Source organism: Prunus persica, chromosome G2 (genome assembly GCF_000346465.2).
Source record: "Prunus persica cultivar Lovell chromosome G2, Prunus_persica_NCBIv2, whole genome shotgun sequence".
In the NCBI taxonomy this organism is placed as follows: Eukaryota; Viridiplantae; Streptophyta; class Magnoliopsida; order Rosales; family Rosaceae; genus Prunus; species Prunus persica.
Window position 1 is genome coordinate 21,656,532 of NC_034010.1, and position 26,210 is coordinate 21,682,741.

Here is a 26,210-nt window from a genome sequence, read left to right on the forward strand (position 1 = left end):
ATAATATAAAAAGGAAACATGAACTTTCTTTCTTTTGCTATATAAAAGGAACATGCATACATGATTTTGTTCACTGGTTATAATCATGCTTCCCTTCGTGTTTATCGCAGGCACCTTTGAGATGACATGCTTCTCTTTAATTGAAGATGGACAGACGGAGGACTGCTATTTGTACTAGCTTTTGAGTGCTTGAGTGGTGATGATAAGGGATCTCACTGAAATAAAGGAGCCATTTATTTTATAGTAAATGAGTTGTACCGTTATTTGTAAGAACGTAATGGGAACTTCGCTCATGAAGTATTTGGTATGATGTTCTCGTGTACCTCATGGTTTTTTCTGACTCGAGCATGTTATCTCAATGTAGGAAATGTAGACATTTAATTGCCTTTTGCTGTATTGCTAGTATGAATAAAACAATGGAATAATTTGAGTTAAGTGATTCAATCACAAAAATAAAAGGGTTGTAAATCTAGTAAAGGCACTTAACATTATCTTTTGTCTATGTAAGAAAGAAAATACTTACTTTGAAAGTCTAGTTTTTTTTTTTGTTTTTTGTTTTTAAAGGTTCTCTTCTCTGTATGAATACCCAAAAAAAAAGAGTAAAACATTTGTAAGCGCCCACTGTGGGCTCAAACCCACGATCACAAAATTAAGAGCCTTGCGCCCTACGAACTGAGCTAGACGGGCTATTCTTTTACGTGATGTCTTAGGAGGTATATACAGTAAATACACAAATCTTACCACAACATCACAGCCATTCACGTCGTGTTCAAACCCTTGGGGATGTCTAACGGTCCAACTTGCAAGTGTTATAAATAGCTTCACAGCTTATACTTTTTAATCAAGAATGGTAAACCAACAAATCTTTTAAATAATTTCATGTTTATGGGACATCCAAATACATCCAAGCATGATTCCAAGACTCCTTGGGCAACAATAATTTCAAATAAAATTGATAAACATTTACAGCTGATTACATCATCATCAGAATTCAATTTAGGTATTGAAGAACTAACCATCACCCCTTCCATATTCCCTGCATTCTCAACATCAAACATGACTGTGCTAAGCCCCTTTCCTACAACGTAAAATTTCTTCCCAATAGCTACAAGTTGACAGGGCGGCCTGGTGAGCAAGGATGACAGCCTCCCAACAGGAATCCACTCCCTAGACTCCTTTTGCCACATCATCAGCCTGGTTCCTGAACTCTGATCCAACACATAGAGGGTCTCATTTACGGCAACTGCTGGACCCCGCCAGCCGGCAACCATGTCGGCATATGCATGCTGCCATGTGCCACTTGATGGTTCATAAACAACAGCGTACACTTGACAAGTTACAGCAGAAGTCCCGCAGCGAATGTAGATCTTCCCATCCATGACCACAGAATCCTCAATTTCTGGGACAATGTTTGGGTCAGAGTGAAATTTCCAACTATTGGTGCAAGGGTCATAGATGTCCCAAGAATGTGGATCACTTGAATTTGAAACTAAACCGCCAATGGAATATATTTTTCCATCCAATACTTCACAGGCGAAATAGCACCCGCATGCACAAATCCAATAAGACAAAGGCTCTTTACAATTATAAATAATAACAAAAAGCAAACTAATTTGCAAGGGTTTTTACTATTCATCACGACAGCATTCAATAATGAGAAATCTATATGCTCTGACAGGTCAAAACACGAAATCGCCAATCTTTAGCATTGCATGAAATATGGTGTTCTCTCAGCAGATAATGTGATATATTTGAACCTGGGAGAAATTATTCCGGCTTTAACCCATGAAAAACTCTGCAGAAAGTACAAGTGAGAAGTATTACCTAGCAGTGGATAATGGAGAAGCTTCACTCCAAGCGTTCACGGAAGCATCATAACAGTAGACCTCGCCAGTAGCATCTGTTGGAGGAATGATCACAAAACTCAAGTATATGATAGAAATATAAAGTGAGGCAGAGAGTGTTTGTAAAACAGAGAGTTATTTAAACTGATTTTTGTTAACTTCTTTCATCTACAGCAGCCTATTACATTGGCTATACATAATAACACTCATACCTTTTTCATAAACAGACATAACTCTTGGATTAGTTCCAATAGTTGCAGACACAACTCTAGACTTCTAAGAGATACAACTCTTCCTAAACATAGCTCTTCTCAAGAGACACAACTCTATTTAAACAACTGATACAAATGCATTACGTTTAACACTCCCTCTTAATGCATTTGTCCTGCGACATTTAGCTTTTCTCTGAAATAGTAGAACTTCTCTCTTGGAAGTGCTTTTGTAAAAACATCTGCAATCTGCTCATCAGTACTACAGCATTTCAATTCAATCTCTTCGTCTTCAGCCAATTTTCTAATAAAATGATGACGAAGTTCTATGTGCTTTGACCTGCTATGAAAGACTGGATTCTTTGTTATGGCAATTGTGGACATGTTATCACAGTACAATTTTGTTGGAGTGTTTTGTTCTTGACAAAGATTTGCTAATATTCTTTTAATCCATACTGCTTCACATGCTGTACTTGTGGCTGAAATATACTCTACTTCGGCTGTTGATAATGCCACTGTACTTTGCTTCTTCGACGACCATGATATAACTTTACTTCCCAAGAAAAACACATGTCCAGAGGTGCTTTTTCTATCATCAATTGCACCTGCCCAGTCAACGTATGTATAGCCAACTAACTGTGCTCTCTTCTCTTGTGTATATCTAATACCATATCACTTGGTTCCTTGTATGTATTTGAGTATTCTTTTTACTGCAGCAAAATGGTGATTACTTGGATCACTCATGAATCTAAACACCACACTTACAGCATGAACAATATCTGGCCTTGTATTTGTAAGATAAATTAGTGTACCAACCACACTTCTATATATGGATGCATCAAACTTAGGTGCTCCATCGTTACTTGTAAGCTTCAAATTAATTGTCATTGGAGTATCCATTGGTTTGCTCTTCAACATATTGAATTTTTTCAACAGATTTTCAGCATACTTCTCTTGAGAAATAAATATTCCCTCATCTGATTGTTGAACCTGTATACCAAGAAAATATCTCGTAGTACCTAAATATGTCATCTCATATTCCTTCATCATGTTCTTCTTGAAAACTTCTGCCATCCTTGGATTTGTGCTTGTATAAATCAAATCATCAACATAAAGGCACAAAATCAGAAAATCATGTATACCTTCTTTCTTGAGATAAAGTGATGGCTCACTTAAGCTTCTTGTAAATCCATTTTGTTGAAAATAGTGATCAATTTTGTTGTTCCAGGCTCTTGGCGCTTGCTTTAAGCCATATAAGGCTTTACGGAGGCAATAAACTTTATCTTCCCTCCCTTTCTCAACATAACCTTGAGGTTGCTCCACATAAACCTCTTCTTCAAGTTCTCCATTTAAAAATGCAGATTTGACATCCAATTGATAAACTTTTGTCTTCAGTTGTGCAGCTAAAGCCAAAACAGTTCTTATAGTTTCCATTCGAACTACCGGAGCAAACGTCTCATTAAAATTAATTCCTGGTTGTTGAGAATATCCTTTTGCAACCAAGCGAGCCTTATGCTTTTGGATTGAGCCATCTTCATTACACTTTATCTTGTAGACCCATTTAAGTCCAATTATATCTTTTGATTTGGGTCGATCAACAAGTTCCCTTGTCCTATTTTTCTTGATAATTCTTATTTCCTCATCCATTGCATCTTGCCAAATATTTTCTTTTACAGCTTCCTTGAATTTTTGAGGCTCCAAAGCACTCAAGACAAGATCACACGACTCATATATGTCTGCCAATGAACGCGTTCTTGCGTTTAGTCTAGGAGTTAAATCTGGTGAACTAGGATCAGATGTTCTTGCACTTGGAATTGGATTTTGGAGCATCTGAGTTTCTTCTTAATTTGATGAATCTGGATCCTCAAAAAATTTTGGTACTTCAATATCATAATTCTCCCATTTCCAAGCTTTGAGTTCTTCAAAAATAACATCTCTAGAAATTACCAAACTATTGGTTCTCGGATCAATTAATCTGTATGCTTTGGACTGATCACTATATCCCACAAAAATGTATTTCTCATCTTTCTCATCAAATTTTTCTCTCTTTTGAGAAGGGATATGTGCATATGCAGTGCACCCAAAAATCTTGAAGAAATCCACCTTTGGTTTAAAACGATGCCATGCTTCAAAAGGAGTCTTATCTTTGACTGCTTTGGTTGGAGACCGATTAAGAATAAATACTGCTGTATGAATTGCTTCAGCCCAAAATGTATTTGGCAGACTTTTTGCTTTCAACATATGCTTCTTGCCATCTCAACACTGGTTCGATTTCTTCTTTCGGCAACCGAGTTTTGCTGTGGGGTGTACCTTGTTGTCAACTCTCTTTTAATACCATTGCTTTTGCAATATTCAGAAAATTCATTTGATGTAAACTCTCCACCACATCTGTTCTTAACACCTTCAAATTGTGACCACTCTAATTTTCTCCAAAAGCTTTGAATTGCTTGAAAACAGAAAATGCTTCTGACTTTTGTTCTAAGAAATATACCCACATCATCCTGGAGAAATCATCTACGAATAGAATGAAGTACCTTTTGTTATTGAAGGATGGTGTACGAGTTGGTCCGCAAATATCTGCATGTACCAATTCAAGAGGGGCTTTTGCTCTCCAAGATGATTATGAGAATGGTAACCGATGGAATTTTCCGAAGATACAGCCTTCACATATTTCCTTTTCAGAGCAAATAGAGGGAAGTCCAACCACCATATTTTTCTGGTGTAACAGCTACAGGCTTCTTTGATTCAAATGCCCATATCTAAGATGCCATAACAACGATCCATCAACTTTTTCTGCTTCCAAAGCAAAGTTTTCCTTTGATGTCATCAACAGCGGAAAAACTTTGTTTGTTGTCATTTTTATCTTTGCCACCAGAGTGTTATTCTTTTTATCAGAAATAACACAATAATCATCTTCAAATTTAACCAAGAATCCTCTTTGCAAAAGTTGTCCCACACTTAGTAAATTTTGAGCCAAATTAGGAACATACAACACATCATAGATAAGTTTTGGGGTACATCCCTTTGTTTGCACAGAAATGATACCCTTGCCTTCCACGTTGTGTAGTTTTCCATCACCAAGCTTGACTTGTGAGTTCACTTTTTCTTCTAACTTGACAAAGCATTGCTTATTTCCTGTCATATGATTATTGCATCTGCTATCCACGTACCAAACATCTTGTGAATCTTGATGAGAACTGAAACTTGTATAAAATAATTGCTCTTGAGAGTCATTGTTCTCCGTAAAATTTGCCTCATTGTTTTTCTGATATCTACAGTCTCTTTGTGAATGGTTGGGTATCCTGCATCGGGTACATTTGTATCGGCAATCTACACTTATATTGCCATATTTGTTGCAAACATAGCATTGAAGGGATGATCTTCCATTTTGATTATTGCTACTTCCTTGTTGATTATTCGAACTGCTGCTTCCTTGTTGATGATTGGGACTGTTGCTTTGTTGTTGATTATTGAAACTGTTGCCTCCTTTGTTGGAGTTTCTACGCCCAAAATTTTTGTTTCTCCCATTTTGAGATTTCTGGAATTGTCCTCCATTTTGTTTGTCTTCTTTCTCTTTCGAATTCACCTTGGACTGGAAAGCTTGCTCCGCAGATTGTTCTGTGAATCTGTTGATTCTTTTTTCATGTGCTTCCAATGAACCAATTAATTCATGTAAAGAAAGTGTAGAATAAATCTTTTGATTCTTCTATTGCAGCAGCGACATGATCATATTTTGGCGGTAGACTTCGTAAAGTTTTTTCTACGATTTTCTTGTCGGAAATAGTGTCCCCATAACATCTGATTTGGTTCACAATCCCAGAAACCTTTGTGAAGAATGCTTGAATGGATTCATTGTCTTTCATAAGTAAGTTATCAAATTCCCGCCATAAGGATTGCAGTTTGATGGAGATCACTTTTTATGAACCTTTGAACTCAATTTTGAGAATTTCCCAAGCCTGCTTTGATGTTGTTGCTGGAAGTAATCTTGGAAAGAGATTTTTGCTTACTCCTTGTTGAATTAGAAACAACGCCTCGGCATCTTTTTTCTTATTTTCCTTGTAAATCTGCTGTTTTTCTTGTGTTTCCTTTTCTGCTTTTGAAGTTTCTTGTTCCTCATACCCATCTTCTACAATATCCCAAAGATCCTGGGAGATAAACAGAGTCTTCATTTGAACGCTCCAATACTCATAATTCTCACCATCAAAAATAGGCATTAGATTCTAGATATTCCCAATGGTAGAGGGATTTGAACTTGATGCCATTGCTAATCACAGCGGTAGCGATAAGATCAAATACTGCTCTGGTACCAAATTTGTTGGAGGAATGATCACAAAACTCAAGTATATATGATGGAAATATAAAGTGAGGCGGAGAGTGTTTGTAAAACAGAGAATTATTTGAACTGATTTTTTGTTAACTTCTTTCATCTACAGCAGCCTATTACATTGGCTATATATAATAACACTCAGACATTTTTCATAAACAGACATAACTCTTGGATTAGTTCCAATAGTTGCAGATACAACTCTAGACTTCTAAGAGATACAACTCTTCCTGAACATAGCTCTTCTCAAGAGACACAACTCTATTCAAACAACTGATACAAATGCATTATGTTTAACAGCATCTTCACACCAACCACAACCACCCAACAGGTAAACTTTGTTTCCCAGCACTAACCCATGCCTTTTCTCTTCAAGACGCGAGGCGGAAGTCCATGAACAAGCCTCTATGACCTTCTTGATGAGTTGGGATCCAACACATAACAGCAAAGTAGGTCCAACCTGTCTCGACACAAAGCATAGATCCAAGTCTCATCATGTTTATGCTTTCGACGGTAAGTATGCCACTCTTTACTGCACACTAAGTCTCTCCCATCTTTTTGAAACACATTTTAGGAGTGTAAGCCAAATTTGAAAGTAGCAAAGCAACAGTTCCATAATCCTATTGCAATTAAATATACAAATTCATAACTGAAAATTAATTGGTCATAAATATTGCATATGAAAATCTTATATGTGCTTGTCAACTATAGAACCTAGTAACAAAAAAAAAAAAAAAAGTAAATTTAGGTTTTAACTAAAAAAAAAACTTTCACTTTTGGAAAAAACCAAAACTTTTTTGAAAAAGACAGAAAAATCACTCAACTTTCAAACCAAAAACATACAAATGTAAATGATTCCTTAAAAAATCCAAAAATAATAAAAGTATTTTTATACATTTTAACTTCTTTTAAAAATATTTCTCTCTTTTTGGCCATTTCCAAAATGTCCCCCCTACGAGGAAAAGAGAGTGAAGGGTGGCTGCCAGCTAGCTATCCTTGGACACCCATTATTTCCACAAGTCTTCTCTCATCCATTATTTCCAATGGCGGATTATTTCCACAACCCGTGTTTCATCTCTTGCATGCTCGTCTTTCACATGATTCACTTGCTGCCTGTTAATAAACCGTTGGCTCAACGTGAAAAAACAAGGCTCTTTTTTCCTTCCTATACCTATTTTGGTAAGAGCAAATAAGACCAAAATTGTCTTCAATTTCAACCATTATTTAATGCACATCACCCCACAGACTGGACTCTTCTGACTGTATGCTTATTGTGGTAGCAATCAGCGTATTGTAATTAATCATAGATGCACTAAATGTGATAATCTGAGGCAAGATATTCATCTCCAATTCAAGAGTTCACACTTTCACTTGTGAAAAACGTGGTTTTGGCTGATTTCTTTTTTAGGCTAAACAAAGGGACTTTACTGATTTCTATGCCTCGGTGAATTTGGAAATGTAGTAGTTTACTAGGTGGAAAGTGAGTTTGCTAAAGACTCACCCATGTTTGGTGAATTACCTGTGTCAACCATGTGGTTTAGTAGAACTCTATCTCTCCCCAGAAGTTTTTTTTCTCTCTTGCTCTGCCGTTCTCTCAATGCACCTGTGTTTCAACTGTTACCTGGTCTTTGTTCAAATGAATCACTTGCTGCCCATTGATAGGCAGTTGGTTCAATGGGAAAAAGCAATGCTTTTTCTTCCTTCAGATTCCTATTTTGACAGCAGCAAAATGAAAACAAAATTGTCTTCAATTTCTGCCATCATTTACTGCCACATGACTTTCTCCACCATTTACTACATGGGTTCCATGAAAATTGCATGATTCTTTAACCAGAGTCTGAACGGCTCTCACATTTCCCACATTTCCCCCAACGATTTAAGACTTCGTCGCCCGACTTCTAACTGGACTCTCATCTCAAATTCACATCTCAAATTCAGGGGTTCACACGGACTTATTGATTGCAGAATTCTGAACAAAGCGGTTTTGTCAGAATTCTGTTTTAGGATAATGGGCTTTATTGATTGCAATAAGTGGGAAAGCGGTTTTCTCAAAATTCTGTTTTAGGACAAAGAGTCAAGTCAACCATGTTTCGTCAATCTTGAGATATCATACAAGCATATATATATGTACTTAATCAGTTTTGCATGTATGCTTACTTTTGTGCTTTACATTTTTCCTAAAGAGTTTCCCTTGTTCGTCTTGATCATTACCGTAGCTAACATGGTTGAAGCAAGGTGCTGCTTCAAACTCCTCCATGCAATTATTGTGGTGCTTTTACTACACATGAGCAGTCCTTGCGTTGGATGTAGCGAGAGGGACAGGCAAGCACTCCTTGCACTCAAACAAGGCCTCGTGGGTGACGACGGCGATCGCCTCCTTTCATGGGGAAGAGATGCCCAAAACAAAGATTGTTGCCAATGGGACGGAGTCTACTGCAACAACCAAACTGGTCATGTTGTTAAGCTTGATCTTGGAGACCAATCTTTGCAAGGTAAGATTAGTCCTAAACTCGTTCACTTGCAGCATTTGGAGTATTTGAACCTTAGTTTCAATAATTTCAATTGGAGCAAAATTCCAGATTTCATTGGATCTATGAGCAATTTAAGACACCTCGACCTCTCTTCTGCTAATTTTGGAGGTGAAATTCCATATCAACTTGAAAACCTCACACACTTACAGTATCTCGATCTCAGCTTTAATGGATATTCTGTTATCCATGCAAAAAACCTCAATTGGCTCCCTAATCGTTCAGGTCTGAAACACTTGGACCTAACTTACACTAATCTCAGTGATGTTGTTGGTTGGCTGGAAGCAGTTAATACGCTTCCTAAATTAAGAAACTTGATATTACATGGGTGTAATCTTCCTCCTCCAATTATATCCTCTGTTTCTGTTTTGAACTCTTCTAAATCTCTTATTCGTGTCGATCTCTCCTTCAACAATCTTGACTCTTCAATCTTCCAATGGTTGTCCGGTACTCATACCAACCTTGTTTATCTTGATCTATCTGAGAACAATTTCAATGGTTCCTCAATTCCTGATTATTTCGGAAACATGAGCTCTCTTGCATATCTTAGTCTCTATTATAACAAACTTGAAGGAGGGATCCCGAATTCCTTTGCCAAGTTATGTAGGCTGCGAGAGTTGGACCTTGGGCTTAATAGTCTTAGTGGACAACTTTCAGACTTCATTGAAACATTGTCCAAATGCGCTCAAAAGACATTGGAGAGTTTGTATATCTCGGATAATCCTAACATTTCGGGTTCATTGCCTGATCTTACGAACTTCTTATCATTGAAACACTTGTTTCTCGAGAGCAATAACTTAAGTGGAAGAATACCTGAAAGTATTGGACAGATGTCCAAGCTGGAGACTATTGGTTTTGGTTGGAATTCTTTGGAAGGAGTGATTTCAGAAACTCATTTTTCAAAACTCTCCAAATTAAGTTCTTTGAGTTTATCATCTGACTCACTACTTTTGAACTTCAGTTTTGATTGGATTCCTCCCTTCCAATTGCAAGACATATTCTTGAAGTCCTGTAAGATGCGGCCGTCGTCTTTCCCAAAATGGCTTCAAACTCAAAAAAATTATACATGGCTTGATATTTCTGATGCTGGAATTTCTGATACCATTCCAAGTTGGTTTTGGGATTTGTCACAAAAATTAGAGGGTATGGATATCTCTCACAATCAAATGAGAGGAACAGTTGGAAATATTAGATTGGAGTTTGCACCGCGCCTAAATTTGAGTTGGAATCAATTGAATGGTCCAATCCCTTCAATTCTATCAAAAGCTTCAGTTCTAGATCTCTCCCATAATAACTTTTCTGGGGCAGCTTCTTTTTTGTGTGCAACCGAGGATAGTAATTTAACCTTTCTTGATCTCTCAAGCAATCATGTATCTGGAGAACTTCCTGATTGTTGGATCCATTTTAAAAAATTAGTCTTCCTTGATTTCAGCAATAACTATTTATTTGGAAAAATTCCCACCACGATGGGGCACTTGTTTAGTATCGACACACTAAGACTAAGTAACAACAGATTTGTGGGAGACTTGCCTTCACAATTGAAGAATTGTACAAAGTTGACACTTTTTGATCTTGGGGAAAATAACTTATCATGCTCAATACCTGAATGGTTAGGGGCTAGTCTTCCGAATTTGACTATCTTAATCCTTCGAGGTAATCAGTTCTATAAAAGCATCCCGCCCCAATTATGCCATCTGACAAGTGTTCAAATTTTGGATTTGTCGATGAACAACATCTCTGGAACTATACCCAAATGTCTCAACAATTTGATTGTTTTGGCTCATAAAGGAAATTCAAGTCGAATTATCCAACATTCATATATGACTCAGCTGGGAGAAACAAGATATTTTTGGCATTATGAGGAGGAAGCATCTTTAACATGGAAAGGGGTAAGTTCTAAATACAAAAGTACTCTGGGACTTGTAAAGAGTATTGATCTCTCAAGCAATAAGTTGACCGGGGAGATTCCTAGTGAAATCACTGATCTTGTTGGTTTGGTTTCTTTAAATCTGTCAAGAAACCAATTAACAGGTCAGATACCTCCAAGGATTGGAATGCTGCAGGAGCTAGATTTCCTTTGATTTATCAAGAAACCAGATTAATGGCAGAATTCCAAACAGTCTATCTCAGATAGATCGTATTGGTTACTTGGACTTGTCAGAAAACAACTTGTCTGGAAAAATTCCAACAGGCACCCAGCTCCAAAGCTTTGGTCCATCTTCTTATGGTGGAAATCCTCTACTTTGTGGACTGCCACTCCTAAGGACATGCAATGAGGAGGAAAAAGTTCCAGGACAAACTATGTTGGTGAATCAAGATGATAAAGATGGGCTCATGTCGCAAGGATTTTACATCAGCTTGGGGCTTGGATTTGTTGTTGGATTTTGGGGAGTTTTTGGCACTCTTCTATTCAACAGGTCATGCAGATATACATACTTCAATTTCTGGACTTGTTTCACAGATTGGTTGTACGTGAAGGCTGAAATCATCAGGCAAAGGATGCCTAATACTAGATAAATGGTAATTACTACTATCTCTCTCACATACTATTTTTAAAATTCAATGATGCAAGTTAGTTGTTCTTTATCCCGAAATGCATGTAGATATTATATGACATAATTAATATTTGTTTAAAAGGAAATATGAACTTTCTTTCTTTTGCTATATAAAAGGAACATGCATGCATGATTTTGTTCACTGGTTATAATTATGTTTCCCTTCGTTTTTAGCGCAGGCACCTTTGAGATGACATTCTTTTCCTTCAGTTGAAGATGGACGAGACGAAGGACTGCTTTTTGTACTAGCATTCGAGTACTTGAGTGATGATGATAAGGAATCTCACTGAAATAAGGGAACCATTTATTTTATAGTAAATGAGTTGCACCGTTATTTGTAAGAACTTAATGGGAACTTCACCCCTAATGAAGTATTTGGTATGATGTTCTTGTGTACCTCATGGTTTTTTCTGATTCGAGCATGTTATCTCAATGTAGGGAATGCAAACACTTAATTGCCTTTTACTATATTGCTCGTGTGGATTAAAAAAAAGAGGAAGAATTTGAGTTAAGTGAATCAATCACAGAAATGAAAGTGTTGTCAATCTGGAAAATGCACTTTATTAACGTTATTCTTTCCGTCTGTGTAAGAAAGAAAATACTTACTTTGAAAGTCCAGTATTTTTTAAAGTTTTTTTGTTTTGTTTTTTGTTTTTAAAGGTTCTCTTCTCTGTATGAACACGAAAAAAGAAGTAAAACATTTGTAAGCCCCCACCATGGGGCTCGAACCCATGACCACAAAGAGGCTTTACTGATTTCTATGCCTCAGTGACAAAGGGTCAAAACGAAATTTTCTAAACTGTAGTGGATAGGTTTGAAATAATTTTAAAAAGAAGGGTTAAAAGTGTAAAAACCGGGTAGAATTCGGCAAGTAGAAGTCCAAATTACATTAAATCACAAACCAAAGGCAAAAAGCACAAAAAATTCATGGTAAAGAAGTTGAAACACATGAGCAAAAGGTAAAAATTGAAGTACCAGACCGAGATAGGCGAAGCCACGCCGAGAGTCGAGGCCGGAGCTTGCGGATCAAGCGGTGGTCTATTTTGGTTAATTGGAGTGGGTGATCCAAGAGGGAGTTGAAGTAGAAGAACAGAGGCGCTGTAAATTTCCATTTCCTGCTTTATTTATCTCTTTTATAAAGAGAAAAAGATGGAGAGATGGATTCTCTTTTACTTTCTTGAACCTTCAGGTCGTTAATAAGAATAGAATAATAGAAAAACAGATTCTACAATTAAAGGAATAATGAGAATCATATTTTGTGGAACATTAATTATTATGTATAAATGATATTTTATAATACATTAATTATTATGTATACATGATTAATATGAGTATTTTGTTTTGTTTTATTGTATTATGATATTAAAGTATCGAGTATGAATTAATTTTTTATATAATTATATTATAATTTTATTATAATTTATTATTATTTTAATTGACATGTCCTAGCCTTGTCTATGTCCGTGTCCTAATTTTTTGACATTTTCCGTGTTGCCATGTTGCGTTTTCTTGTCCCCATACCCGTGTCCGTGCAACATAAATTTATAGACATATTTCAACTAAAGTTGCTAGGTTATTTTTTAAAAAAAAATAAAAAATAAAAAACCGGTGTCAACCACGTTGCAATACAAGAGTTGAGTTACATCAATACAATCCAAACCTGAAACCCTTGAACACCCCGACTCGTAAACTTCCCAAGAACTCTTCTCTCTCCCAAAAGTTTTTTATTTTATTTTTCCTCTAGCTTTCCACTAGAACTCTATCTCTCCCCAGAAGTTTTTTTTTTCTCTCTTGCTCTGCCGTTCTCTCAATGCACCTGTGTTTCAACTGTTACCTGGTCTTTGTTCAAATGAATCACTTGCTGCCCATTGATAGGCAGTTGGTTCAATGGGAAAAAGCAATGCTTTTTCTTCCTTCAGATTCCTATTTTGGCAGCAGCAAAATGAAAACAAAATTGTCTTCAATTTCTGCCATCATTTACTGCCACATGACTTTCTCCACCATTTACTACATGGGTCCCATTAAAATTGCATGATTCTTTAACCAGAGTCTGAACAGCTCTCACATTTCCCACATTTCCCACAACGACTTAAGACTTCATCGCCCGACTTCTAACTGGACTCTCATCTCAAATTCACATCTCAAATTCAGGGGTTCACACGGACTTATTGATTACAGAATTCTGAAAAAAGCGGTTTTGTCAGAATTCTGTTTTAGGACAAGGAGTCAAGTCCACCATGTTTCGTCAATCTTGAGATATCATACAAGCATATATATGTACTTCATCAGTTTTGCATGTATGCTTACTTTTGTGCTTTACATTTTTCCTAAAGAGTTTCCCTTGTTCGTCTTGATCATTACCGTAGCTAACATGGTTGAAGCAAGGTGCTGCTTCAAACTCCTCTATGCAATTATTGTGGTGCTTTTACTACACATGAGCAGTCCTTGCGTTGGATGTAGCGAGAGGGACAGGCAAGCACTCCTTGCACTCAAACAAGGCCTCGTGGGTGACGACGGCGATCGCCTCCTTTCATGGGGAAGAGATGCCCAAAACAAAGATTGTTGCCAATGGGACGGAGTCTACTGCAACAACCAAACTGGTCATGTTGTTAAGCTTGATCTTGGAGACCAATCTTTGCAAGGTAAGATTAGTCCTAAACTCGTTCACTTGCAGCATTTGGAGTATTTTTACCTTAGTTTCAATAATTTCAATTGGAGCAAAATTCCAGATTTCATTGGATCTATGAGCAATTTAAGACACCTCGACCTCTCTTCTGCTAATTTTGGAGGTGAAATTCCATATCAACTTGAAAACCTCACACACTTGCAGTATCTCGATCTCAGCTCTAATGGATATTCTATTATCCACGCAAAAAACCTCAATTGGCTCCCTAATCGTTCAGGTCTGAAACACTTGGACCTAACTTACACTAATCTCAGTGATGTTGTTGGTTGGCTGGAAGCAGTTAATACGCTTCCTAAATTAAGAAACTTGATATTAATGGGGTGTAAACTTCCTCGTCCAATTATATCCTCTGCTTCTCTCATGAATTCTTCTAACTCTCTTGTTCATGTTGATCTCTCCCAAAACAATCTCAACTCTTCAATTTTCCAATGGTTGTCTGGTACTCGTACCATGTAAAATTGTAATCAAAAGAAGAATGTTTGATTACTTGCACGTTTTCTCTTTACACTGTTAAGGGTATCTATACCCAAGTTTCCTACAATCAAGAGACTAGTAAAGGAAAGCAAATCATGTACAATCAATTACATATAATTTGGCAAATCACTCAATCCCAAATATATTGGGATTTAGTTGACTTCTCAACACTCCCCCTCAAGTTGGAGAGTGAATATTGTGAACTCCCAACTTGCATACCATAGCCGAAAAATCTTCTTTTCCCAAGGCCTTCGTAAACACATCTGCTACTTGTTGTTGAGATGAAATATATCTTGTAACCACTGTTCTGTCCAGAATTTTATCCCTGATAAAATGACAATCAATTTCAATGTGTCTAGTTCTGTCATGGAACACTGGATTGGCAGATATGTGCAGCGCAGCTTGGTTATCACAGTGTAAAGTAGCTGGTCCTGGGTTTGGGAGTTGTAGGTCTTGCAATAGATAACGCAACCAAGTAATTTCACAGCAAGCACCTGTCATTGCGCGATATTCAGCCTCTGCTGAAGAAAGAGATACTGTTTTTTGTCTCTTTGTTCTCCATGAGATCAAAGAATTTCCAAGAAATACGCAATAGCCACTTGTGGACCTTCGTGTGGTTGGACATCCCGCCCAATCTGAATCACAGTATGCCGTCAACTTCATCTCATTTCCAGCAGGAAAGAAGAGTCCTTGTCCTGGTGTACTTTTCAAATACCTCAAAACTCTCATGGCGGCATCTAAGTGTGGCTTGCGAGGCTCATGCATGAACCTACTGAGTATGTGTACTGAGTAGGTAATATCAGGTCTTGTTATGGTGAGATAAATCAAACGTCCCACCAATCGTCTATACTTTGCTGGATCATGAAGTATCTCACCTGTATCAGAAGAAATTTTGGAATTTTGTTCCATGGGAAAGCTTACTGGACGTGCTCCCAAAGCTCCTCCATCTTTAATAATGTCCAATGCATATTTCCTTTGACAAATAGAAATTCCTTTCCTGGAACGTGAGACCTCAATGCCCAAAAAATATTTAAGATCACCAAGGTCTTTGATCTTAAAACGAGTATTAAGAAATCGCTTGAGAGCATCAATGGCAGGCAAATTATTTCCTGTAATCAATATGTCATCAACGTAGATCAAAAGAGCGGTGAAGGACTTGCCATTTTTGCAGGTAAAAAGCGAATAATCGGCTTTGGACTGAGTGAAACCAGCAGCTTGTATGGCTTCAGTGAACTTAGAAAACCATTGGCGAGATGCTTGCTTCAATCCGTACAAGGATTTGTGAAGGCGACATACCAAATGCTCCCCCTGTCGCCGAAGACCAGGAGGAGGTGACATGTAGATTTCCTCATGTAAATCGCCATGGAGGAATGCATTGTGGACGTCAAGTTGATGCAAAGACCAGTGGTGGGCAGCGGCAAGAGCAAGAACACACCGAACAGAAACCATTTTGGCAGTAGGAGAAAATGTGTCATGGTAGTCAAGACCTTCAGTTTGAGTGTACCCTTTGGCCACGAGACGAGCCTTGTAGCGCTCAATGGTGCCATCGGAGCGATGCTTGATTTTATAGACCCATTTGCATCCAATGGGTTGCTTCCCAGGTGGAAGAGAAGTGAGGGACCAAGTCTGATTGGATTCCAAAGCTGCAAGTTCAGATTGCATAGCCTCTTGCCAGTGGGGATTAGAAACAGCCTCTGCAAAAGTGTTAGGTTCCACTGGCCGACTAATATTGGCAATGAAAGTAAAGTGTGATGGTGAGTAACGGTGATAAGAAAGGAAATTAGAAAGGGGATAACGAGTACCTTTGGTGCGACATGGCAAGGAGTCCGACGATTGGTCAAGCGTGGGTAGAGTAACCTGTGAGCAAACATAATCATGGAGATGGGCTGGTTTAACCTTATGGCGAAGAGAGTGGCGGATGGGGGCTGGTGGTACAGAAGGAGAGGAAGGTTGTGATGGGGCTGGTATGGCAGTGGTGTCCGAGGGAAAAATGGGGGCAGCGGTGTCGAAAGAAGCCGTGAGATCGGGTGGGGTAGAAGGAGATGGAGGATGCGGTGAGAGTAAGTCAGGAGATATACATGGAGGAGATGACAAATCAGATAAAGGAAGAGGTAAAACAGGAGGTGGAGGTTCCGTGAGAGAGGAAGAAGGGAGAGTTTGGAAAGGAAAATGACTTTCATGAAAAACGACATCACGACTGGTAAAAATTTTTTTGGTGGTAAGATCAAATAATTTGTAGGCCTTTTGACCGAAAGGATAACCGAGAAAAACACATCGCTTGGCTCTAGGATCAAATTTATGGGAAGGTTGGACAATGGTGGCATAGGCTAAACAACCAAAAACGCGGAGGTGGGTATAAGAAGGAGGTTGATGGTACAGCTTCTCATATGGGGATATCTTGGATAAAAGGGTAGTGGGTAGACGATTGATCAAGTAAATGGCGGTGAGAACACATTCTCCCCAAAAAGAAATAGGGAGATTTGCCTGAAAACGTAAAGCCCTAGCCATCTCTATGATATGTCGGTGCTTGCGCTCTACAACACCATTTTGTTGTGGTGTGTAGACACAAGTATGTTGAAAGATAACCCCATGTTCGTGAAAGAAACGACGCATGGAAGAAAATTCACCTCCATTATCAACGCGTATTTGTTGTACGTGAGTATTGAATTGTGTTTGGACAAAGGCAAAAAAAGATTTAAGCAAGTTCTGTGTTTCAGATTTATTTTGCATGAGAAATAACCATGTGAACCTAGTAAAATCATCCACAATAGTTAGAAAATAACGAGCCCCTGAAAAAGATGCAATTTTATGTGGCCCCCAAATGTCACAATGAATAAGAGAGAATGGTTTAGAAGAGGAAATAGAACTTAAATTAAAAGGTAAGCGAGTTTGCTTTGCCAAGGGACAAACCTCGCAAGCATTATTTGAAAAAGGGAAATTTAAAACATTCTTAGCTAAAAATTGTAAACGAGAAGATGATGGATGGCCTAAACGGCTGTGCCAGAGGTGAGTTGAGGCATGAGCATGGTTGCAAGATGGTGGGAGAAGGGAAGGCTTGTCTGACGCCAAAGAAACCAAGTAGTAAAGACCTCCTTGCTGTTTACCCAGACCAATCGTCTTCCTCGTAGCCAAGTCCTGCAAAATGCACCAATTAGGAAAAAAAGAGATGGAACAATGAAGTCCTTGTGTAAGTTTGCTTACTGACATCAAATTAACTTTGAAGCTAGGCACATACAAGACATTGTTTAAAGAAAGAGATGAGTTGAGAGAAGCATTCCCAACAGAAATAATAGAAGCCTTTTCACCGCTAGGCAATACAACTGGTGGAATGGAAGGGTTGTTATTTGTGGACGTAAAAGAATGTGAGGTGGATGTAATATGATCTGTTGCGCCACTATCAATCAGCCAGCGATGTAAAGGTAAAGGATAATATGACAAACCTGCAGAGTTTGCTTGTGGCTCTTTCTTATCATTCATCATGGTAAGAATCTGCTGATACTCACTGTCAGATAGGTTGGGCATGGCAGACTTCAATTCTTGCATAGTGGGATTGTTCTGCACATGATTGGCAGAGGAACTTGAGCCTTTCTTGTTTCGGTTGGATATGTGCAGTCGATGCCCAGGAGGATAGCCATGAAGTTTATAACAGGTATCAATTGTGTGATGATCCCGATCGCAGTGAGTGCAGTGAAGAGGCTTACGATTAGAATTCGAAGGTCCTTGGTGTTGGCGAACAGCCATTGCAGCAGGTTCCAAGGTAGTATGAGGAGTCCCCAGTTGTCGTTGCTTCTCCTCTTGGGAAACTAAGGAATAGATGTTGCGTATGGATGGTAGGGGCTGCATAAGAAGAATCTGTCCACGAGCAGCAGCATATGAATCATTCAGACCCATGAGAAATTGCATCACCCTATTCCTCTCATCACGTTCAGCATGATCTTTCATGGCACCACAGGTACAAGTCGGCACATCACTGTATGATGCCAACTCATCCCATAGCCCCTTAAGTCTTGTGTAATAAGCGGCAACCGACATTTGATCTTGAGTAAGGGAAGCAATGTCACGTTGGATCTGGAAAATTCGAGGAACGTTGCTTTGAGAGAAGCGCTCCTTCAAATCTTCCCATATATCATGAGCAGTGTCAGAGTAGATGACGCTATCAGCTATGTCTTGATCAAGGGAATTCAAGATCCAAGATAGGATCATATCATTGCAACGTTGCCAAAGAGAGAACTCATCAGGATCGGTTTTCTTTGAAGGCTTCTTGACAGTGCCATCAACAAAACCAAGTTTGTTCTTGGCACTCAAGGAGATTCGCATGGAACGACACCATGTCCCATAGTTGTCTCCATTCAATGGTTTGGATACAAGAACCATGCCAGGATGGTCAGAGTGATGAATGAAAAAAGGGTTGGAAACTTCAGACTTGTTTCCATCCTTGGAAGAAGTTTCAACTTCTTTGTCATTAGCCATGGCAGAGAACTAACGAAAACAAAGAATGAGGAAGCTGGGAATTTTGACGGTAAAGAGAAAAACAAGAGCTAGGTTTTCTCCTGCTCTGATACCATGTAAAATTGTAATCAAAAGAAGAATGTTTGATTACTTGCACGTTTTCTCTTTACACTGTTAAGGGTATCTACACCCAAGTTTCCTACAATCAAGAGACTAGTAAAGGAAAGCAAATCATGTACAATCAATTACATATAATTTGGCAAATCACTCAATCCCAAATATATTGGGATTTAGTTGACTTCTCAACATACCAACCTTGTTTATCTTGATCTCTCTTTGAACAATTTCAGAGGTTCCTCAATTCCTGATTATTTCGGAAACATGAGCTCTCTTGCATATCTTATTCTCTCTGGTAGAAAACTTGAAGGAGGGATCCCGAATTCCTTCGCCAAGTTATGTAGGCTGCGAGAGTTGAACCTTGGGTTTAATAGTCTTAGTGGACAACTTTCAGACTTTGTTGAAACATTGTCCAAATGCGCTCAAAAGACATTGGAGAGTTTGTATCTCTCTCAAAATCCTGACCTTTCGGGTTCATTGCCTGATCTTACGAACTTCTTATCATTGAAACACTTGTCTCTCGGGGGCAATAACTTAAGTGGAAGAATACCTGAAAGTATTGGACAAATGTCCAAGCTGGAGACTATTGGTTTTGATGGGAATTCTTTGGACGGAGTGATTTCAGAAACTCATTTTTCAAAACTCTCCAAATTAAGTTATTTGAGTTTATCATCTAACTCACTACTTTTAAACTTCAGTTTTGATTGGATTCCTCCCTTCCAATTGCAACGCATAATATTGAAGTCTTGTAAGATGTGGCTGTCGTCTTTCCCAAAATGGCTTCAAACTCAAAAAAATTATACATGGCTTGATATTTCTGATGCTGGAATTTCTGATACCATTCCAAGTTGGTTTTGGGATTTGCCACAAAAATTAGTGGGTATGGATATCTCTCACAATCAAATGAGAGGAACAGTTGGAAATATTAGATTGGAGTTTGCACCGCGCCTAAATTTGAGTTGGAATCAATTGAATGGTCCAATCCCTTCAATTCTATCAAAAGCTTCAGTTCTAGATCTCTCCCATAATAACTTTTCTGGGGCAGCTTTTTTTTCGTGTGCAACCGAGGATAGTAATTTAACCTTTCTTGATCTCTCAAGCAATCATGTATCTGGAGAACTTCCTGATTGTTGGATCCATTTTAAAAAATTAGTCTTCCTTGATTTCAGCAATAACTATTTATTTGGAAAAATTCCCACCACGATGGGGCACTTGTTTAGTATCGAGACACTAAGACTAAGTAACAACAGATTTGTGGGACAGTTGCCTTCACAATTGAAGAATTGTACAAAGTTGACACTTTTTGATCTTGGGGAAAATAGCTTATCATGCTCAATACCTGAATGGTTAGGGGCTAGTCTTCCGAATTTGACTATCTTAATCCTTCGAGGTAATCAGTTCTATAGAAGCATCCCGCCCCAATTATGCCATCTGACAAGCATTCAAATTTTGGATTTGTCGATGAACAACATCTCTGGAACTATACCCAAATGTCTCAACAATTTGATTGTTTTGGCTCATAAAGGAAATTCAAGTCGAATTATCCAACATTCATATATGACTCAGCTGGGAGAATTAAATTTTATTTGGCATTATGAGGAGGAAGCATCTTTAACATGGAAAGGGGTAAGGTCTAAATACAAAAGTACTCTGGGACTTGTAAAGAGTATTGATCTCTCAAGCAATAAGTTGACTGGGGAGATTCCTAGTGAAATCACTGATCTTGTTGGTTTGGTTTCTTTAAACCTGTCAAGAAACCAATTAACAGGTCAAATACCTCCAAGGATTGGAATGCTGCAGGAGTTAGATTTCCTTGATTTATCAAGAAACCAGATTAATGGCAGAATTCCAAACAGTCTATCTCAGATAGATCGTATTCGTTACTTGGACTTGTCAGAAAACAACTTGTCTGGAAAAATTCCAATAGGGACCCAGCTCCAAAGCTTTAGTCCATCTTCTTATGGTGGAAATCCTCTACTTTGTGGACTGCCACTCCTAAGGACATGCAATGAGGAGGAAAAAGGTCCACGACAAACTGTGTTGGTGAATGAAGACAATAAAGATGGGCTCATATCGCAAGGATTTTACATTAGTTTGGGGCTTGGGTTTGCTGTTGGATTTTGGGGAGTTTTTGGCACTCTTCTATTCAACAGGTCATGCAGATATACATACTTCAATTTCTGGATTTGTTTCACAGATTGGTTGTACGTGAAGACAGAAATCATCAGGCAAAGGATACGTAATACTAGATAAATGGTAATTACTACTATCTCTCTCACATACTATTTTTGAAATTCAATGATGCAAGTTAGTTGTTCTTTATCCCGAAATGCATGTAGATATTATATGACATAATTAATATTTTTTTAAAAGGAAATATGAACTTTCTATTTTTTGCTATATAAAAGGAACATGCATGCATGATTTTGTTCACTAGTTATAATTATGTTTCCCTTCGTTTTTAGTGCAGGCACCTTTGAGATGACATTCTTTTCCTTCAGTTGAAGATGGACGAGACGAAGGACTGCTTTTTGTACTAGCATTCGAGTACTTGAGTGATGATGATAAGGGATCTCACTGAAATAAGGGAACCATTTATTTTATAGTAAATGAGTTGCACCGTTATTTGTAAGAACTTAATGGGAACTTCACCCCTAATGAAGTATTTGGTATGATGTTCTTGTGTACCTCATGGTTTTTTCTGATTCGAGCATGTTATCTCAATGTAGGGAATGCAAACACTTAATTGCCTTTTACTATATTGCTCGTGTGGATTTAAAAAAAAAAAAAAGAAGGAAGAATTTGAGTTAAGTGAATCAATCACAGAAATGAAAGTGTTGTCAATCTGGGAAATGCACTTTACTAACGTTATTCTTTCCGCCTGTGTAAGAAAGAAAATACTTACTTTGAAAGTCCAGTATTTTTTAAAGTATTTTTGTTTTGTTTTTGGTTTTTAAAGGTTATCTTCTCTGTATGAACACGAAAAAAGAAGTAAAATATTTGTAAGCGCCCACCATGGGGCTCGAACCCATGACCACAAGGTTAAGAGCCTTGCGCTCTACCGACTGAGTTAGACGGTATATATATAGTAAATACACAAATCTTACCACAACATCACAGCCAATCACGTAGAGTTCAAACCATTCAGGTATTGAGAAGCATCATAACAGTAGACCTCGCCAGTAGCATCTTCACACCAACCACAACCACCCAACAGGTAAACTTTGTTTCCCAGCACTTCGAAACCCATGCCTTTTCCCTTCAAGACGCGAGGCGGAAGTCCCTGAACAAGCTTCCATGACCTTCTTGATGAGTTGGGATCCAACACATAACAGCAAAGTCGGTCCAACCTGTCTCGACACAAAGCATAGATCCAAGTCTCATCAAGTTTATGCTTTCGACGGTAAGTATGCCACTCTTCACTGCACACTAAGTCTCTCCATCTTTTTGAAACACATTATAGGAGTGTAAGCCAAATTTGAAAGTAGCAAAGCAACAGTTCCATAATCCTACTGTTCTATGGTCTGGTTGAAGTACATTAGGAAGGGAAATAAAATGGTCTCTCTAATTCTTTCTATCTCAATGTTACTTGAATGGTAGGGCTAGCAGAGATTCTTGAAGCCTACCCCATGATATTAGTATAAAAGGGATTCATTGATGATTTGATAAATGGCAATGGGTGTAATGTTTTCATTTGAATGAGTTGTACACCATGATTCTTCAAAAGGGATCAGTGAAGATGTAATATTCCAATTTCCGATCAGTTTGGCATGTAATTTTACACTTGAGATTAAGAATGAAATTTGTGTCAGTAATCCCAGAAATATAGGTTTGAGAAGTGTCTTTGCTGCGGACGCAGTACTATTTTCTTAACGCCAGGCTAATCATCTGGTAGCACATCAACTAAAAACGGTTGGGGGTGTCCAGCACATGCAGGCCTAGGTGCAAACCCAGACCAAGGTAAGCCCATCTGCTTCCATATTTCTTTCCATTGTAGCCCAATTGCATAAAGTCTTTAACAATCAACAATGAACCCCGGAAAATGATATTCCTCTTTCCCTCCTGTAGAGGCAATTCAGGCGGACCCAGCTCACGCCCAGTATGGGCCATGACCCACACTCAACTTTTATTACTCATCTATATGGTTAGGCCTACATATTTATTAAAAACATAAAAATAAGCCCACACACAATTATCCATTTATTAAAAATGAATTCAAGAAACATCCTAGAAAGCCACAACCCATCACGCTAAGAATTGCCAGCTGCCTTTCTCCCTGTATCCCAAGCCTCTACATTTAGTATCCGTGCATTTACACGCATTTAAGATAATATTAACTATTAGATTAATCTAATAAACTTTAATAAATCCACATAATCATAATTGTATTAAACAAAAAATAACCATTTGCACCTTATTATATTTATCCAATAACTCTGAAGAAAAAAAAAGGTATCCCAGCAAGCAGCAACCCTACCCCATTGCATTGGTATAAAAACGAATTTCGTTGATGATTTGATCAATTACAATGGATGTAGTGTTTTCATTAGAATGAGTTACACACCATAAGGTGGTTGTAATATTCTTATCAGTTTAGTATATATATATATATATATATATATATATATATATATATATATACAGTCCCCTTCTATTGAGGGATCCCTCAAATAATTTTATTTGAGGGACGCCCTTTAGAGTACCCTACAATTCTTTTCTCAATAATCCAAACCATCTATTTTTTAGGTATTCATTCATAGATCATCCTTACAAAAAATTAGACAAATCGGAAACCGTTTCGACATCCAATTGTGTCTTACAAAATCAATGAACACGGTGCTTTAAGAAAAGTACTAAAATTTCAATAACTCAATTGAGTGGTCACATGATATCGGATTCAAGTGATTTTTTGTAGAGATGATCTTTGAATGAGTATCTACAAAATAGACTGTTTGGATTAGTGAAATACAATCCGTAGTGGGGCCTACAAGAGGTGTCCCTCAAATAAGTTTATTTGAGGGATCCCTCAATGGAAGCTCTCTATATATATATATATATATATATATATATTTTTCCATGAATTTCCTTGCAAGACAGTGAACTTGTTGCTCATAATCTTGGTGCATTGCTGTTTGCTGTTTTGCTGTTGAGATTAAGAATGATTAGAGGAGAGAGTGATCAGACTCACTCAACCAAAACCTGACAAAAGGTTGCCAAAGAGGCAAGGGATCAAAAGCCCAGCATAAAACTGGGGGAAAACTCTACACAACATGACGGGGGCAGAGAGGCTCAGTTTATTAACTGAAAGGAGATGATTCCAGGAGAAACCAATGGAATCAAAAGAGTTTGCAATAGCTTTAGGAGGGCTTTGGGTGGAAGGAGAAAAAGAGAAGGTTTTAGGAAGAAAGAAGAAAGGGGAGGCAAATATCCCCATCTTAGGCCCATGATTCTAGGCACATCCTCAAGATAAAGGGTACATTTTTGTCATTTGACATGTGTCTATTAATATAACCATAGTTGCATAAATAAAAAGTAAAGAGTTAACTATGGTTATGCTAAGGGACACGTATCAAGTGTTGAGAATGGTGGTAAAAGTACGCTTTTAGTGAAAGTAATGAACAAAAGAAAAATACTAGGCTTACCACATTTTTCATACCACATTGTGTACCACCTCTCTAATAGAGGTGGGCCCCATTATTAAAAAGATAGTACACAATATAATATGAAAAATGTAATAAGCCTAGCATTACCCTGAGCAAAAATATACCCCAAGATAAATTGGACTTTTCTCATGAAAGTGAGAAGAATTTCATCTTTTGTACTTTTTTGCGTACAGACAAGAGCTTCATCTTTTGACAGTTGCACATTCATCCCAAATTCAGTGTTTCACTTTTGAAAAAAGTGTTTTTGATTATTAAAAAAAAAAAAAACAATTTTACAGGTTGTGAGCCACGCATTCAGTCTTCCAATGCCAAATCTCCACAAGTCTTCTCTCATCCATTTATTCCACAAGTCTTCTCATCCATTTATTTCCATAAGTCTTCTCTCATCCATTTATTTCCACAAGTCTTGTCATCCATTAATTTCCCAAAATTCAATGAAATTCCTATTCAGAGACTATCTCCCTACAGTATGTCCTTTGGAGTTTTAAGCACGGGCATGGCTCTTTGTGGGTTGAAGACTTGCACGCACCGTATGAAAGATTAGAACGAAAATCGTAAACACAACGAAACGCAACGACATTTAGAACCAACAATAAGAAACCAAGAATAGCTAGCTGGCAGCCGACCCTCACTCTCTTTTCCTCACACACACCCTTCTTTTTTTACTAGGTTCTATAGTTGACAGGCACATATAAGATTTTCGAGTCCAATTTTCCTGTTATCAAATTTCATGTGCCCCTGTTTCCTTTTTGATATTGTGACATGTGGCACATCATTTAACAACATTTTAACATTGTTAACTCTTCAGCCCATTTATTTTTATTTAAAAAAAATTAATTAAAAAACACGTTTGAGGCAAACACTCTCTCCCCTCTTCATCTTCTACCCTGCGTATCATCAGACTCAACCCTTGCATCATCTTCCCCCTGCATTTGGTTCGATAATTTTATGAAACTGCCAATCCTTAGGAGATAAAAGTGTCTCACCAACGGGGTCTAGCCCATTGAAAAAGGGCCTTGACTTTCAAACCAGAGCTTTCAAATTTGAACCCCCATGACATTTGTGTGAAAAACTCATCTCCCCTCTAGTTTCGACTATTGCTTGTACTATAAAATAAAAATTAAAAATTAATTAATTTTTTTTTTTTTTTAAGTGTCTCTGCCCCTGTATTGTGTATTTTAATTCGTGGACTGCTAAATGCCATGAAATGTTTTTTTTTTAAATAAAAAAAAAAAGTTTTCAACAGACAGTGCAACATCTCCCCCTTCAGATCATCCAACAAACAACATAAAAAATCTAGTGCCATGGCTTCCATCCAAACAGAAAATAAGAAATTGAATTGAGAAAAGTGCATGCAGCTG

At 37.9% G+C, this 26,210-nt stretch overlaps 1 non-coding gene and 1 pseudogene across 1 annotated transcript; both read right to left on the reverse strand.

Moving 5' to 3' along the window:
* LOC109947430 lies at positions 822-22,691 on the reverse strand (annotated as a pseudogene).
* On the reverse strand, positions 22,194-22,266 carry TRNAK-CUU. The gene has a single exon. It is a non-coding gene; the product is annotated as a tRNA-Lys (tRNA).